The 15,728-nt window shown below is 40.2% G+C and overlaps 1 protein-coding gene across 4 annotated transcripts in view; it reads right to left on the reverse strand.

The window, feature by feature from the left end:
• pde4ba (phosphodiesterase 4B, cAMP-specific a) overlaps positions 1–15,728 on the reverse strand; it is a 290,034-nt gene that overhangs the window by 39,909 nt on the left and 234,397 nt on the right. The window lies entirely within an intron of this gene.

Here is a 15,728-nt window from a genome sequence, read left to right on the forward strand (position 1 = left end):
TTGGTGTAAAAATCCATGATGCTTCTTTTCTTCACTCTCTCTGATAAAACGCGCAGACGTCAAAGACTTGGTCTATCAGTGTCTCTGCTGGAAGGACCTGTGACTATAACATCATCCTGTCCTTGAGCTCTTCTCTCTCCATCTGTTTAGCTCCCTGTCTCCTCAAACTCTTGCATACTGTTTTTCCAACCTTATGCTCTTTCCCACTTTCTCAATTTTTACGTGCAAACATGTACACACACAAACACATCCACACAAACAGCAACAGACGGGGCTTTGTGTGTGTTACCTGAGGTGAACTCCCACGCTGGGAGCAGCAGTACTGACTGGCCTGAATGGGCCTCATTGTCGCTCTGACTGGCATTCGGCAGCTTGATTAGCATGGATCAGAGGAGCTCTGAGCCCAGTTAACAAAACTTCTGTCGCTGTTGATGCTGCTGTTTTTCTAAAGGTTTTAAAGTAGCAGCTAGAGTTATAATAACAGAGGTTTAGTGTTGGTGCAGGGTCAGATCTGGTGTCAGAGGGAGGATTCTGAAAATCATCTCAAAATCTTTTTGTGGTCATAACAGACCAACAAGCAGCTGCTGCTGGAATCAAACTCAGTGGTAAACACATTAATCCGAAGCAAATTAACACATTTAACCAATCTTTCATACAAAATTCACCATATAAAAGGCCAGATTACCTTCAAAATAACAAACATGTTTTCTCATTTAAACCAAAGTGACCTCAATTATCACAAGAGTTTTGCTTTTATATTGCACATAAAGAAAATATCTTTCTTGAGATTTCTATCACGCACACATTGTCACAGTGTTAAAAAGTACAGTTCCTCAAGTGTCCACTTAAAGCTGGCTGCAAAAGCCCACTGGATGTTCCATTAACAACCATAGCAATAATATTAAAAAACCCATCGTGACAGCAGAAATAAATATGTTTACTGTCTGGTTCAAAAAATGATTTTAGTCTGAGGATCTCACGTCTTTACTGGTAAACACTGTACAGAGCAACTTTTGCCATAATTCATTCTTTATATTATATTTAAGCTAACAAAGTAAGATCTAATTACAGGTGTGGCTAATCTGTTATAAGAGTGGATGCACCACAGATGTTTGCCTGGACCCAGGTTGACCAAAGGATTTTTTGAGATAACGTTTCTAACATGTTGACCACCATCATTCTAACTCCAGATAGACTGTTTCATATCCATTGCACTGGATTTATTTCACATTCACTTGGGAACCCTACCATACAAAGACTTTGGGAAGGGCAGGCTTTTCCAAAAATTACTCCAAAGGTGACTGGACCAATGCTCTTGTCTGTCACATGCATTACGACCCAATCAGAGTGACAAGACAAAATGAGGTATTAGCAGCTCCTGTTGTAACCTGAGCTCAACAGACAGGTACTATCGCAGCTTATGAACAGTGGAGCTTGTTGATGGCTAAAACTCATGCAGAGGCTGGTAAAACATCTCTGTCAAGAAAAGCTTTCTGTGAGACTTTTTGCTCTTGTTTTAATAAATAAATTTGGCTGCAGCCATTGCTACCAGCTTCCAGTGCAGCTAAACCCCATCTGTAGCTACAGGCCTCATTCTCCGCGAATGACGCTGATTGACCAGGTTAATTTTTCAGACATGGCATGGTAGTTTCAGATTGGAGCTTTGCAAGACTGACTTGCCTGATGACTGACATGAAATCTGGACAATCCATCTACTTTGCAAGGTTAGTAAACTTATCTTCAAAGTACCAAACAATAGCATGTCTGAATATGTCCAAGCTGTGTAGTGGCAGAATGAAAAACTGCATTTGATAATGTGTATTTACAAATCAATAAATCACCATTGTCATTGAATTTGATATATTTCACACATTAAGGGAGGAAATCTGTTTTAAAAGTGGCTACACAAAGCATTCTGGGAGTGTTTACTCATAGTCCTGATCAGCTTGAGACAAGAGGGTAGAGATCACAGGGTAACTGTGAGTTTAAGCAGGAACAGTGGATTGCTTTGCCTTTTTCTGGTTAATTTCAACATGATTCAATGATTTTATTGCTTCTGTCATGGGTGACTAAATTATCAAGCTAACAGGTTAATGTTTCCTACAAAGAATCTGTGGTTTCATGTAAAATTCTGAGGCTTTTTACCTCATCAGTTAATGTTTTCTTGTCAGTGTTGTAGCTCTGTGACCAACTGACCTGATGACCTTTTGCTTGTGCAGTGGGGGAGACATAATGCTTTAGACTAGACTAGCTTTAACTTTAGACTAATCACTTCCCCATTCACCGCCTGTATGCTAAGTAAAGCTAGTATTCTACTGGCTCTTTATCCCTTTTAACAGTCATTTTATCTAATCCTCTTCAGAAGAAAGACTATAAAAACGTTCAAGTAAGAATACAGAGTCAAGTCCACAGTAAGGATTATGTAGGTTGAGTCAATATTGATAGTGATGTTAGAAGGTGACCTGATTTTCTTGTTGAGAAAATGAGGTAAACTCAGTAAACTGGGTCTGCAATGAAGAAATTATGTAATTTCAGGAGGTTTGACTTCAGGATATTTGGATGTAAATGTTACCTGATATGTTCCCGTGAGACACACTGCTTCACTCTTATGTCATACGCATGTCACACGATGGGTCAGAAAGCAGGAAGGGTCAAGGAGCAGTGCCTCAGGCTCATAGTTTTAATGATTAGCTCAAGGAGATGTAAATAAGGAGTCTCCTGTGAATACAGATTTCTCTCTTCTAAGGCTGTGATTCTGGAACATTTAGTGTTAAAGTGGAGGGAATTTTAGGGTTAATAATTTTCATTCTGCAGGGGAAATTAGTTCAGTTATTCAACAAGTTGAAAATAATCTTTCTAAAGCAGGATCAGATCTCTCTTACAGGTTTTTAATGCAGTAATGAGGAAGTAAAAAACCCCAGGGGGCTGAAATGAAACCAGATCAGCTTGGTTAAGTTTCTTTGATTATATAAATAAAGTTTAACCAACATTCTTCCAGCTGTAAGAAAATCAGGACTCCCTCATTAACATTATCTCCACAGACCTTGAAAATGAGCCAGGTCAGACTGGACTGGTCCTGATCTGTATGCAGCAGAGTCGGATGGGTCCTATGACGAAGGAGTTTGCGTGTAACGGAGGATCGGTGTCTCCACTAACATATGAAGACCAGCTGAGACAAACCTCAAATGACCTTGAACAGCTTGGTAAGCATGCTGTGTGTAACTGTGTGCCTAAGTGTGTATCTTAGACTGCAAAACACTCATATTGAGCCGATGAAGAGTCTTGGCACTGATGAGCATGCAAAACAAGATGGATATTGTGTGCCTATATTGCCAATTAAACTTCCTGATTGAATTAAATACAAGTTCCCGCCAAGATGCAACTAAATAGACATGTTGTAGTCATAGTCCAAGAGTTGTTTCAGAAAAAACAAAGTTCTGGTTACACCCCTGCCAGAAATAGCTGCCAAATTGAACATTTGTGGTGAGATTGTGCAGATAATTTCAGTATCAATGTTAGATGCATCCCTTTTACTCCTCCTTAGGGTTATTTCTTATCCAACAAATGCATTTTTATTTATGCAAATTCAGTTTTCTGTTTTATTTTTATCTTGTTTTGTGTGAATAAAGCAACAAAGAACTTTGCGAAAGCCATTTTTCCATAAAAGACAAGATAACCCAACAGTGATACGGCTGTTTGTCTCTTTGGTGATCAGTAATCAGGAGGATTTAAATTAAATTTGGGGACTTTCACCCTTAATATGATTATTAAAGTCCTTTCTGTCCTGTTCTACAAAGCCAGGTGGATGATGACTGTGACTTTGGATGAGGAGGGGTGCTTGACCAAAGGCTTCCAAATATCCAAACAAAAGAGCCGGTCTGTGAGGCAGCGAGCATTTGAATCCATCTGCGCTGAGCCGAACAGGCCTGCTGGCAGGGGAATACTTGAGGGGAAGGGCAGCCGTCTACTTTATGACTGTGCTGACGTCAATGGCATAATTCAAATACTTGCAGAGTGCATGCTTCCAGCTTTCTCAAACCTGCTCTCGCTTTCTGTGGCAGGCGGCAACTAAAACCCGACATGGAATCGGGACTGCAGTAAAAATGAATCGCAAAACAACAACTGGAGCGGAGTCGTGTGGAGGCTGAAATAGCATGAAACCACATGGTGTTCATCTGCCGTCTCCCAGTCGTCACAGGGGCGAGAGAGGGATTAACAGATCCATGGAAATGCGTTGCATTCATGCTTATGGAGAGAGAATTATTACTCTACTGCAGAGCTGCCCAGAGAGCAAAAAGCCTCTTTATGAGGAAGTTTAAACAAATAGGTTTTATCAGTAAAAAAGGAAGAGGGAAAATTTAATGAAACCTACAGAACCTTTTTCTTTGAAGAACAATTCTCCCTTACTGAAAGAAGGAAGTGATACTAATTTTATATAAAGTGATGCGTCTGTAGGATGAGGAGATTTTTCAGTGGCACCATGACAAATGCCATTAAGTTATATGTAAGTAAGTAAGTTATATGACAAACAATCACGAGCATTGCAAAGAGCAATTAGAAAACATTAATCAAAGGTTACACTGATTTTGGCACCCCCTACTCATAGTTTGATAGCAGACCAAGTCTGGAACTTGGTCTAGTAGCTGGTAGGGGTGTAACGACCCATCAATGTATCCATTCATCAATTCATTGATTAATCATCCAATCAAAATTGATGGAAAGTTTGATCTACACCGTAACCTTCAAGCTACACAGTTTCCATCCAGCAGTGTGTCCTATAAAAGCTACCAGTAAACAGCAGTTCCTAAAAGTTAGCGCCAAACTACATCTCAATTTTTTCTCCGTATACTACCGCCTTATGAGATTGTTTATGAATAAAAGCCACTCTCATCTCATTATGAATGAAGTAGCTCAAGTTTTAAAGTAACACTGAGAGTGTCCTCTAGTCTACAGGTTCTTCACACAAGAGAAGCGGTGCCGCAGCCTGCCTGAAACCCTGACTTGTTAACACAGAAATGAAAATCGAGCCATGATCCAGACATTACACTGCCTCCATGCACCCAGTATGACAGTCATCTGAGCGTGTTCATAGGATCCTGCTTGTGCATGTGTATGTATCAGAGTCTAAAGTTCCCCTTTAAGGAATCAGTATGTCTTCTTCTTTCTCTCCTTCTCCTTCCTCATTTAAATTAGTCACCGTTTTTAAGCAGAAAATCTGCCTATATCAGCTGTAAATACTGGCCATACAAACAAATAAGTTAGTGGAGTTTTAGGCTAGACAGAAGACCTGCATCAGCTGAAGTCTTTTCCTTTATTCATCATCATCATTCCTCACATATTAAAAAGTCTTTTAAGGACTGAAAGTCGTTACTTTCTTCACCCTTATTTGTCAAATTGTGCTTTTTAAGGACTGAAGTTTTACATCTGAGTTCAATTTAATTATGAGTCAGTCATGGCTGAAATTAATTTGTAAACATCAGCCTAGTGGATAACTGCCATCAATTTGTTATTCCAATTACCCTTCTAATCAGAGACGGAAATGTAGTCAATGTCTGTACACACACATGGCTACAATCAGAGGTTGAAAAAGACATGATTATTATACTCAAGTAAAAGTATGCTACTAAAGTATGCTAGTAAAGAATATTTCATTTAAAGTTTACTTTAAACAGCTATTGAGGAATTGAACAATAAAATATGTTATTTCCTGACTGGAAAGGGCAACAAGAAAAAAGATCTCAAACTAGGTTGTTCAGGTAAAGTCACACCTCTATAATAAAATGAAATACACAGAAAATCAACAGTTAATTAAACTCATATTAAGTTAAATCTAACACTTTGAACAATCTATGTATATTGGTTCACACCACATATAGTTAAACTTCACTTTTGAAATTGAGAGTCAAACTCATTGCAAGGCAGTGCACTCTGATGAAGAATAGGCTCTATGCGTCCTCAGGAACACCTGCAGTCACAGGCGGGAGCTCTTAACTCAGTGGATAACTTCACTCATGGTGCAAATGTGGTCCACATCATAAACAACAATCCACCTAAAACATGAGCAAGCAGAGATCACTGTGCAACAGGCAACATCTAAACACAACTGAACACATATAACAAAAATCTGCCCAATGGCATGATGGGAAACTGTCCACACACACCCCCCAGATTTAAGAGTTGGACCAACACTGGTGGATCAACTCTGTCAACTAACTCCAACACTGAATCCCATTTCTCTCAGTTTAAATTACTTTTCAACAATTTGTTTATTCTTTTTGTTTGTTATCTTGGCAGTACTCAAAATGAGAGGAATAGATGTTCTTATGAGAAAAGATTCAGGTTTCAGTGAAATGAAACACAATGTGGATTAGGATCTTAACTGATAGGCAAATCTGGCAGTTTAAGGCCCTGCTCAGGGGGCCCCTCAAAAGCTCTTGACCCCTGACATCAGATTTTGTTTACCACAGCTTGAATGACATCATGACTTTGTTGGAGAAGTGAGGATGACATAATTGGATGGAGCCGTAAAACTGACTGGACAAACAGTACAAACTTTGGTTTGCTTGCACAAGAGTGAGAAAAATGGAACTCAGCTGAAAGAAGGATTAATAACTCTTGTCAAAGATACTTTTTTTAAAGGTAGCTTTTTTCATCAGACATGATATAAAACCAACCAAAAACACAAATCAGCTGTGATACCTTCATTTTATTTTTCCTTCTGTTAAATTTTTAGGGCACAACTCCAGTTTCTTTATCATGGAGCTTTTTATTGGTTTGCAAAACAGGTCTAAACAAAGGCAGTCAGGAAGTGAAGTTTAATAAACAGCTGTTCAGGGATCTGGTTTTTATTCAAAAGAAAAAAAAACATCTGTTCTTTTTATGTTTCTCAGTGGCCCCGAGCTGAGTCAACAATGAAAGAACACAGAGGTACTGTTAGGGCGCATTAACCCTCTGTCCTGTTGCCCCGTAACATGCCGAAGCACAATCGTTCCCCCCTCCCCAGTCCCAGTTCCCCACTGGCCTGTACTCCCACCACCTCGCACAGTTACCTCTTTCACATACATCATCACATCATATTATGACACACACAGCTTTGTTTACAGGAAGTGTAAACAAAGACAGCACACTGGGGAACAACGCAGAGAACATGACTGCAACTTTACTCTGTGGCGTATTTTCAGTCATATTGGTCTGATACAGTTCTAACTGCTGGATTTCTCCATGATGCAAGGCGGCTCAACTTGCATCACTCATATGTCATGTCCACGCTAAGTGTGCTCACGTATGAACAACCAAACCATGCCAAAGTTCGGCTCTTCCAGCCTCGCCAGGGCAAAGGAAGTTGACAGTGCTTGGCATCGAGCACCAGTTTTAGTTGGGGATTTTTCATTTAATTCTTATGTCATTTTGACCTTTTGTTTTCAATTTCAGTTTAGTTTGAATGGGTTTTTAATGCTGGGGTGTTAGTTAAGTTTAGTTGATTTTTGACGTTGTATGTCAAACTTGCTTGGACATTGTATGGACTGCAGAGCAAGAGTGTGCTCTTAGGTTTGTTTATAGGCTGGAAATGCAACAGAGCTTCCATGTCAGGCCAAAGATAAAAATGTTAACATTTCATTTCAAGCAACTTTTATTTACAACAGACTCTTATTTTGAAATGTTATGATTTTTATGTGTCAAAAAAAGCAGAATGGAATTAAAAGTGCGATTAGAGGTAAATCATTTTGATTAAATTATGTTTTTCCGATTGTGTTTTCCCATAATGTTTTCATCTATGCTATTACTATTGCTGTTTCTATCTTAGCATTGATGTTTGTCTTCACTGTTTGTCAAAACCCTCTGCCCTTTCTTTTCAAGCTGTTATAAGGGAAGGATAATTTCCAATAACTCCCTTCATTGGACCGTTGCACATACAAATACAGTCTACAACACATGCACACCTCAACACAAGCAGTCGGAGTCTTTTCCTAAAACTCATCCCTGGATCTCCCTTTGGCTCTGATCCACAGGAGTCAGTGCCAGAGTGTATAGATAGCTGTGCGGAGGGTAAATACTTTATGACACCGGAGACTTTTGAAGCAGGCCTGAGCCTGTTGTTTGTGGCCTCATTCCAACCCTGGGATTACTTTCAATTAGGCCACAAAATCACTACTACCACAACACAGGCTTACGTCTGTCTTTTAAACACTCTTTGGAGTTGCACTGACACGCCTGCCGATGGTCACCTTTGGAAACATTTTTCCACCTATTCTGAAACCATCACGCTGTCAGATCGTTCTGTGTGGAAACCTCCAACCCTCTTTAACCCTCCTCCGATGCCAGACTGACACCAGAGAGTTTGAGGGCAGGGGGACGCTGAAATGTGACCTAATGCAGGACGAAGCTTGGCAATCAGCTGGTATCTTTTTATATCTTATTAGAGACCACATGGCTGTTTGCTCACATGCCCACTAACACCCAAATACGGCATCGCTTCGTAAGGCAACATGCATACAGTATATGGAGAAATGTGCCCGGATAGAAGAGGTTTGATGGAAAATAGGCAAAAAGAAAAAAACCTCCTAATGTCAGCAATTACCCTTTATTTTACTGGAAAACTGCAGCAAATATGGTCTGTAGGAAGGTTAAAGTTTAGCCGAATGTCAATTTGTCAAATTTCATCAGTGGCAGCTCATTTCACATCCACACACTGACAGCAAAGCTTGAGATCAACCATCAATATTAACTAATCACATTTACAAGCAACTGACCCAGCAGTGGGAGTACATTGACATTAAGTGTCTTGCTGAAGGAGACAACAACATGTAGATGCAGGAGCTGGGGATCAAACCAGCTACCTTCAAGTTACAAGATGCCTAACTCTACCTAATGAGCAAAAGTCACACAGTAAATCAGGGCTCATAGCCTGGATCTTAAAGCAATTTATTTAGTGTCAGCATAAATATGTTTAACCTTGCAAGGAAGATGGATCGGCCAGATTGTTTGTCATCAGGCAACTCTAGCCTGCAAAGCTCCAAATGATTTTGCCAGGTCTGAAGACATACTTGACCAATCAGCACCATTTGAGCAGAATGAGGCTGTAGCTATGGGCGGGGTTTAATTATACTGGAAGCTAACAGTAATGGCTGCTGCTGGTGTAGTGTTTAGCTCAGATGTAGCTATAGTTTAGCAGCAGTTTTATCAGAACTGGACCACATTTCTTTATTAAATGAAGGGCAAAGACCAGCACTGAAAGATTTTCATGATGGAAAAGATGTTTTAATTTTCTCTCAAACAGTTTTGGCATGAGTTTGCCATAGTAACATGTGGGGTTTAGTTGTCCTGTAAGTTGGTATACAATGGCTGGTCCTGGTGTAGCGATTAGCTCAGATGTAGCTGTAGTACAGCCGCAGTTATATCAGAACTGGGACACAATTATTTATTAAAGACCCATACAGAAAGTTTCTCTTTGCATTTTTTGCTGTGTTTTTGCACTTCTCCCGCCCAGCCTCGGCATGAATTTTATCATCAACAAGCTCCATCGCTCATAAACGGTGCCAGCCTTTTGAGCTCAGGTTACTTCCTGAGCTGTGCATACCTACTACCTCATTTTGTCTTGTCCCTCTGATTGGCCTGTGATAAATATGATGAATAGAAGGTTTGTCCAGGTCCTGCCCTTTCCAAGCGCTTTGTATGGGAGGTTTCCAAGATGAATGGCAAATATATCCAGTGCAACGGATCGATGAAACAGTCTTTGTGGCATGTCAGGTTAGAATATATTTAAGGTGGTAAGACTTCCATTATACAGTCACTGGAGAAGCAGCATCTCAGCTGGTCTTTAGTTTGCCAATAGCTCACAATGTCAGGAAAATAATGCCAAAAGTGATAATTTTTTTCATAAAACTTGATGACAAATAACAAGGCTGACCAATTTAAATGGGAAAGTATCCTGTAGACTCACAAAGACAAGCTCAAGCTATGAGCCCTCTTTATTGTGAAAGAGAACGTATACTACTACTTTGTAGCTGAGGTACTTGGTAGTAGGAGCGTCTCCATCCATTAGAGATTTCAGCCTGTTAGGGAGAGAGTGGTCGAGCTAGCCAGGCTATTCAGCAAGCTGCTTTCTGCCAGAAACATCAAAGATAGTGATACTATACTGACATAAAGTGCCTTTATTTTGCATTTTCTGCAGCAAGTTAGCAGTGCCTAAACTAGTTTAAAAAAGGGGAAGATACACCATATTGCCAAAAGTATTTGCTCATCTGCCTCGACTTGAATATGAACTTATAGCGACATCCCATTCTTAATCCATAGGGTTTAATATGACATCAGCCCACCATTTGCAGCTGTAACAGCTTCAACTCTTCTGGGAAGGCTTTCCACAAGGTTGAGGAGTGTGTTTATGGGAATTTTTGACCATTCTACCAGAAGCGCATTTGTGAGGTCACACAATGATCTTGAACAAGAAGGCCTGGCTCTCAGTCTCCACTCTAATTCATCCCAAAGGTGTTGTATTGGGTTGATGTCAGGACTCTGTGCAGGCCAGTCAGTTTTATCTACACCAAACTCTCTCATCCATGTCTTTATGGACCTTGCTTTGTGCACTGGTGCACAGTCATGTTGGAATAGGAAGGAGCCATCCCCAAACTGTTCCCACAAAGTTGGGAGTATGGAATTGTCCAAAATCTATATGGATGCTGAAGCATTCAGAGTTCCTTTCACTGGAACTAGGAAGCCAAGCCCAGCTCCTGAAAAACAACCCCACACCATAATCCCCCCTCCACCAAACTTTACACTTGGCACAGTGCAGTCAGACAAGTACCATTCTCCTGGCAACTGCCAAACCCAGACTTGTCCATCAGATTGCCAGATGGAGAAACGCGATTTGTCACTCCAGAGAACACGTCTTTACTGCTCGAGAGTCCAGTGGCGGCGTGCTTTACACCACTGCATCTGATGCTTTGCATTGCACTTGGTGATGTACGGCTTGGATGCAGCTGCTCAGCCACGGAAACCCATTTGTCTTTACGCACTGTTCTTGAGCCAATCTGAAGGCTACATGAAGGTTGAAGGTCTGTAGTGATTGACTCTGCAGAAAGTTGGCGACCTCTGCGCACTATGTGCCTCAGCATCCGCTGACCCCGCTCTGTTATTTTACGTGGCCTACCACTTCGTGGCTGGACTTGTTGCACAGGTGGCATCCTATCACAGTACCACGCTGGAATTCACTGAGCTCCTGAGAGCGACCCATTCTTTCACAAATGTTTGTAGAAACAGTCTGCATGCCTAGGTGCTGTACACCTGTGGACATGGAAGTGATTGGAACACCTGATTTCAATTATTTGGATGGGTGAGTGAATACTTTTGGCAATATAGTGTACTAGACAGATGTAGAAATAGGAGGACTCAACTGCTTAAATGGATATTTAAATAACTTGCGCAACCTGATGCAGGTGTCAGGTTCACATAACCTTAGGCTCATGTCGGGTCATTAAAAAGCACAAGGAATTAAGTGTACAGAGAAATGTACGACAAACACAAGAAGACATTACCTTTACTTGCTTTTCTGATGTAACAGCAGCAGTTGCTACAACAGAAACAGTTGCTGCCAACAGAGGTGTGAACAACAAACAGCCTAAACAAATAGGAGAGACACATTCTCACGCTTTCAAACTTTAGCTGAACACATCCGGCTCGGATGATGCCCTATCTCATGCAAGTATCAAAAAAATGTGAAAACCACTAATAAGATCATGGCCTACAGAGAGGGTTAGAGTTAGGATCAGGAACACAGGAGGAGTGGTGACATGTCTTTCCTTCACAATGTGGTAATGAGCTAAGCTCTTATGCAACACGTTTCCAGAGTAGAAAAGAGGCTACTCATCCCTCCACCTTTCTCTCTCACCCAATCTCTCTCTCTCTCTCTCTCTCTGAGGATTCGGATGGGCGACAGCCCATCAATCACCGACCACAAGAAGAGACAAAAAACAAATTCCAGGAAGAGAAACTGAGAAGAGGGCATCATTTTAACGATGCTTGTGTAAGTGTTTAGACGGATAGTCAAAGCTTTAAGAATAAGAAATGTAAATAACTTTATAATTGACTGAATAAATGAGAAAAAGCATGGATGATACTGCAGAGAAGCTATGGATTTAAACTGACATAAATCAAGCTACAGTTTCAGCTAAAGCAGCACAGACCAGTGGTTCTCAACTGGTTGAACACCTGTGGCAAAATCAGGTGTTTTCTGGCAAGTATGGAACAAGAGACACTTAGCTAACAAACATCCTTTGATGATAAACAGGACGCTAACCTTTACTATAGACTAGTCCTTGCCACAGATGTGATGTGACTAAGTCAGTGGATTACTTCATTCATGGTGTCTAAGTGTCTAACAACAAAAACTCCCAAACACCAAAAACATGATCAGAGGTGATCACTGTAAAACAAGCAACATCTAAAACCAGAGGTGGGTAGAGTACACAGTTACAGTACTCCAGTAAAAGTACTGTTACTTAATTATAATTACTCAAGCAGAAGTAAAAGTACTCATAAAATAAGTACTTGAGTAAGAGTAAATAAGTACTTTATTAAAAGACTAACGAAGAAATGTTAAATAAAGGTTTGTAAAATCACATTTGTGGCAGAGCTGCATAGGTGGTTGGACACGTGACGTCATTTATCATTGACACAACTGTGTCTTTGCAGTCTGCAAGTTAAACAGAGATTTGAACTTAAATGTTGAGCTAACTAGCCGTGCAGTTTTTAGCTTGTTTAGCCTAGCTGACCTTAAACCTTTAGAAAATAAGATGTCATCACTTCATTATTTTTCCTTATCTATTAGATGTTTATGTGAAATGTAGTCATGCTTAGCCTTTGAGTTCCTAGATTAGCCACCCAGTGACCTTTGCCTTTGACATCTGACCTCCAGATTTTAAACTATTAATCCCTGAGTTGCAAAAAAGGATTGCATCACAGTTAACAAAATTCATGTTTTTCTGAAGTACAAGTTTAAAGGAATGTTAATGGGGTGAAGTGACAATGGCCTTAACTTTGAGTTGTTTTTGAAAATATTAAAAAAAAACATTCTTTAGGATTTTCTCACATTCTGTTTTCATAAAGGCCTGACAAAAAGTACATTTCTCTCACTCAGTGTTGATGAAGTGGAGCAGATTAAAACCTCTGAAAGTATCATATCCCCGTCAGGGGTTGTTTTAGTAATGTGGAGGCCCAGGGAAAAGACCAATATGGGGCCCTTCCCCATTTATCTGAAAGCAATCACAGCAAGTATACAAAATAATTGGAACTGTCTCTTTTCCGGTAACAAAGCCAGAAAACTACAGGAATACCCAAATCTGAAAAAAAAAAAAAAAAAAAAATACAAAACAGTACTTGATCATTACCTCTTAGAAGAGCATCTAAACTCCACCTCATCATATACAAACATTTAAACATGTCTGGACACTGTGAGACTGAACAATAACGGGTTGTTAAAAACAAGTTGAGTTAACTTCATTGAAAATAGCCATTTCAGATCGCTTTTTAGAAGTTAATAAAACACATTTTTAGTTTAAAGTAACAGTACTCAGTCACTCCAAGTGTTTTTGTCATTGCACTCAAACTATTTGACAATCATCCTTTAGTCTTAGTTTTCCCTTTGGGCATTAGCCGCTTTTGCACCATGTGTGAAGTTACCCACTGAGTTTGGGAAGTTTCGCCTGTAGAGACCAAAATCAGCAAAGTTGATGCACTAAACTCAGGGGAAGTGCACATATAGGCAAATGTACAACTTTTAGTCCTTGTTACTTGTAGCCAATCAAATTAGCCGATTTTAGTTGGCACAACTGTCAAAAAATTAAGATATGTGAAAGACAAGGTAATATTGCAGACGATGAGAAACATGCAAATGAAATCTATTTTAACTTTAGGCATACTCAAAAAATGTATTTCCACTATTTATGAAAAATGTAATCTTCCGTTTCAACTGCATAAAAAATATGCCCACAACTGGGGCAATATCTGTTCTTCTGAAACAAATAATATATTTACATATAGTGTTGCTGTTTTCCACACAGTGATCCACCAATTAATTGTTTCAGTAAGTCTACAGGGCTCTATCTTGCTATGATGCCCTAAATAGGACAGTATTGTGGGGCTTTTAAGGACTTAGACCTTGCTGTTGGGGTTAGGGGTGCACCTCTTGGACTGATTTGGATAATCAAGATCTATTTTTAGGCTTCTTAAATTCACTTTTAGCACTTTTTATTTACATTCCAAATACATATCTAAATCACTGATTTCAGACATATAATGCGCACCATAATAACAACATTTTGAGGCTCCAGGTAATTGCTTATCTTTGCCTTGTGGTAAAATGTCTCTGGCAGAGGGTAGCTGTCCCTCTCTTTATTGTGTCAGTATCATGAGTACAAATTAGTAAAAAACACATTTCCCATTGTTTTAAGACATCTTAACGCATATTTAATCAAGCGTATAGTGTTAGTTCAGACAGGCCACAGAGTCAAGCATTGCCTTAAAACTGAGATTAGCTAAACTCACACAAGCCCTCATCAGCTGACAGCCAGCTGATTTGCTCTAGGCACGCTATTGGCTTACTGCGCTCATGCTGCCATATTTAAACTGCTCTAGACTGGCTAAGCTTTGCTGCTCCCTCTGCAAGTGCTTTTTGCAACCCTCCTCCACCCCAGCTCCTCCTATGTTCTGCTTCTAAATTAATCAGCGTTATTCTGTTGTCATTGATGCCTGCTACTCTCTGGGTTTTTTACTGCTTCTCTTCCTGCCTCAGACTGTCCTTGTATGCACAGGAAAGGCTGGAACAGCACACGTTCCAGCACACCACCAAATATAAATAACATCAAATTCAAATTAATAACTGCAAAAAAAGTGCCCAGTTTACAAAAGTTACTAATTTTAATCTTTTTTTTTTACTTTTCTTATGTCTGTTCTTTTTACAACCCGGTCTCAACAACAAGTAAAAACATTTCTTCTCTCCACTGACAGACAGGTGATGTGAGCTGTGAGTCAGAGAGCTGATATTGTGCAGAGTTTACACTTGTTCCCCATTCACAGACAAACGCTTAATGTAACCTGTGTGATACAGGAGTGCAGCTAAAAAATATTATTGATGACGTCAGATTGTCTCCAAGAGTCCGAGCACATAAACAGTTGGATCAGAGCAGAGCGGGGAGGCAGGCGGTTTGGAGGAGGGCCGCGATAAGTCTCACCTCCTCTCTGAGAGCAAACATACTGATACCCACATCTATCACACACTTACAGCTGGCTCACACTCACATACAGTACATATAGACTCAGAGCTTCTCCTCATGATGCAGAAGGCCTTCCAGTAAACACACGTGTGGATGTGAGCACACAGAGGGACGTGCATTTGTCAAGGTAGACCAGTGTGGATACACACTACATTACAAAGTAGAGAGTCAGTGCTACTGGCAGGAAGAGTCAGAGAAAAAAGAGAGAGAGAGAGGGAAAGGAGAGTTTGGTGAGTTTGGTGGTTTAGAATTTGGTTTCTGCACTTCTTCAGAAGTCTTGTGGTGTTTCACAGGGATTTCTGTGCAGTGGCGTCAGGCCAGCTCAGCAGTTAGCTGGGACCCCGAAAAACTCAGTAAATGGGCCAGTCCTGGTTCTGATTTATAGATGAAATCAATATAGGTGTTTGATCAGTAGCAATGATGCATCCTTTCTGACAGTTACCTCATTTAAGAGCTGAAGAG

This window comes from Cheilinus undulatus, linkage group 7 (assembly GCF_018320785.1).
Source record: "Cheilinus undulatus linkage group 7, ASM1832078v1, whole genome shotgun sequence".
Taxonomy (NCBI): Eukaryota; Metazoa; Chordata; class Actinopteri; order Labriformes; family Labridae; genus Cheilinus; species Cheilinus undulatus.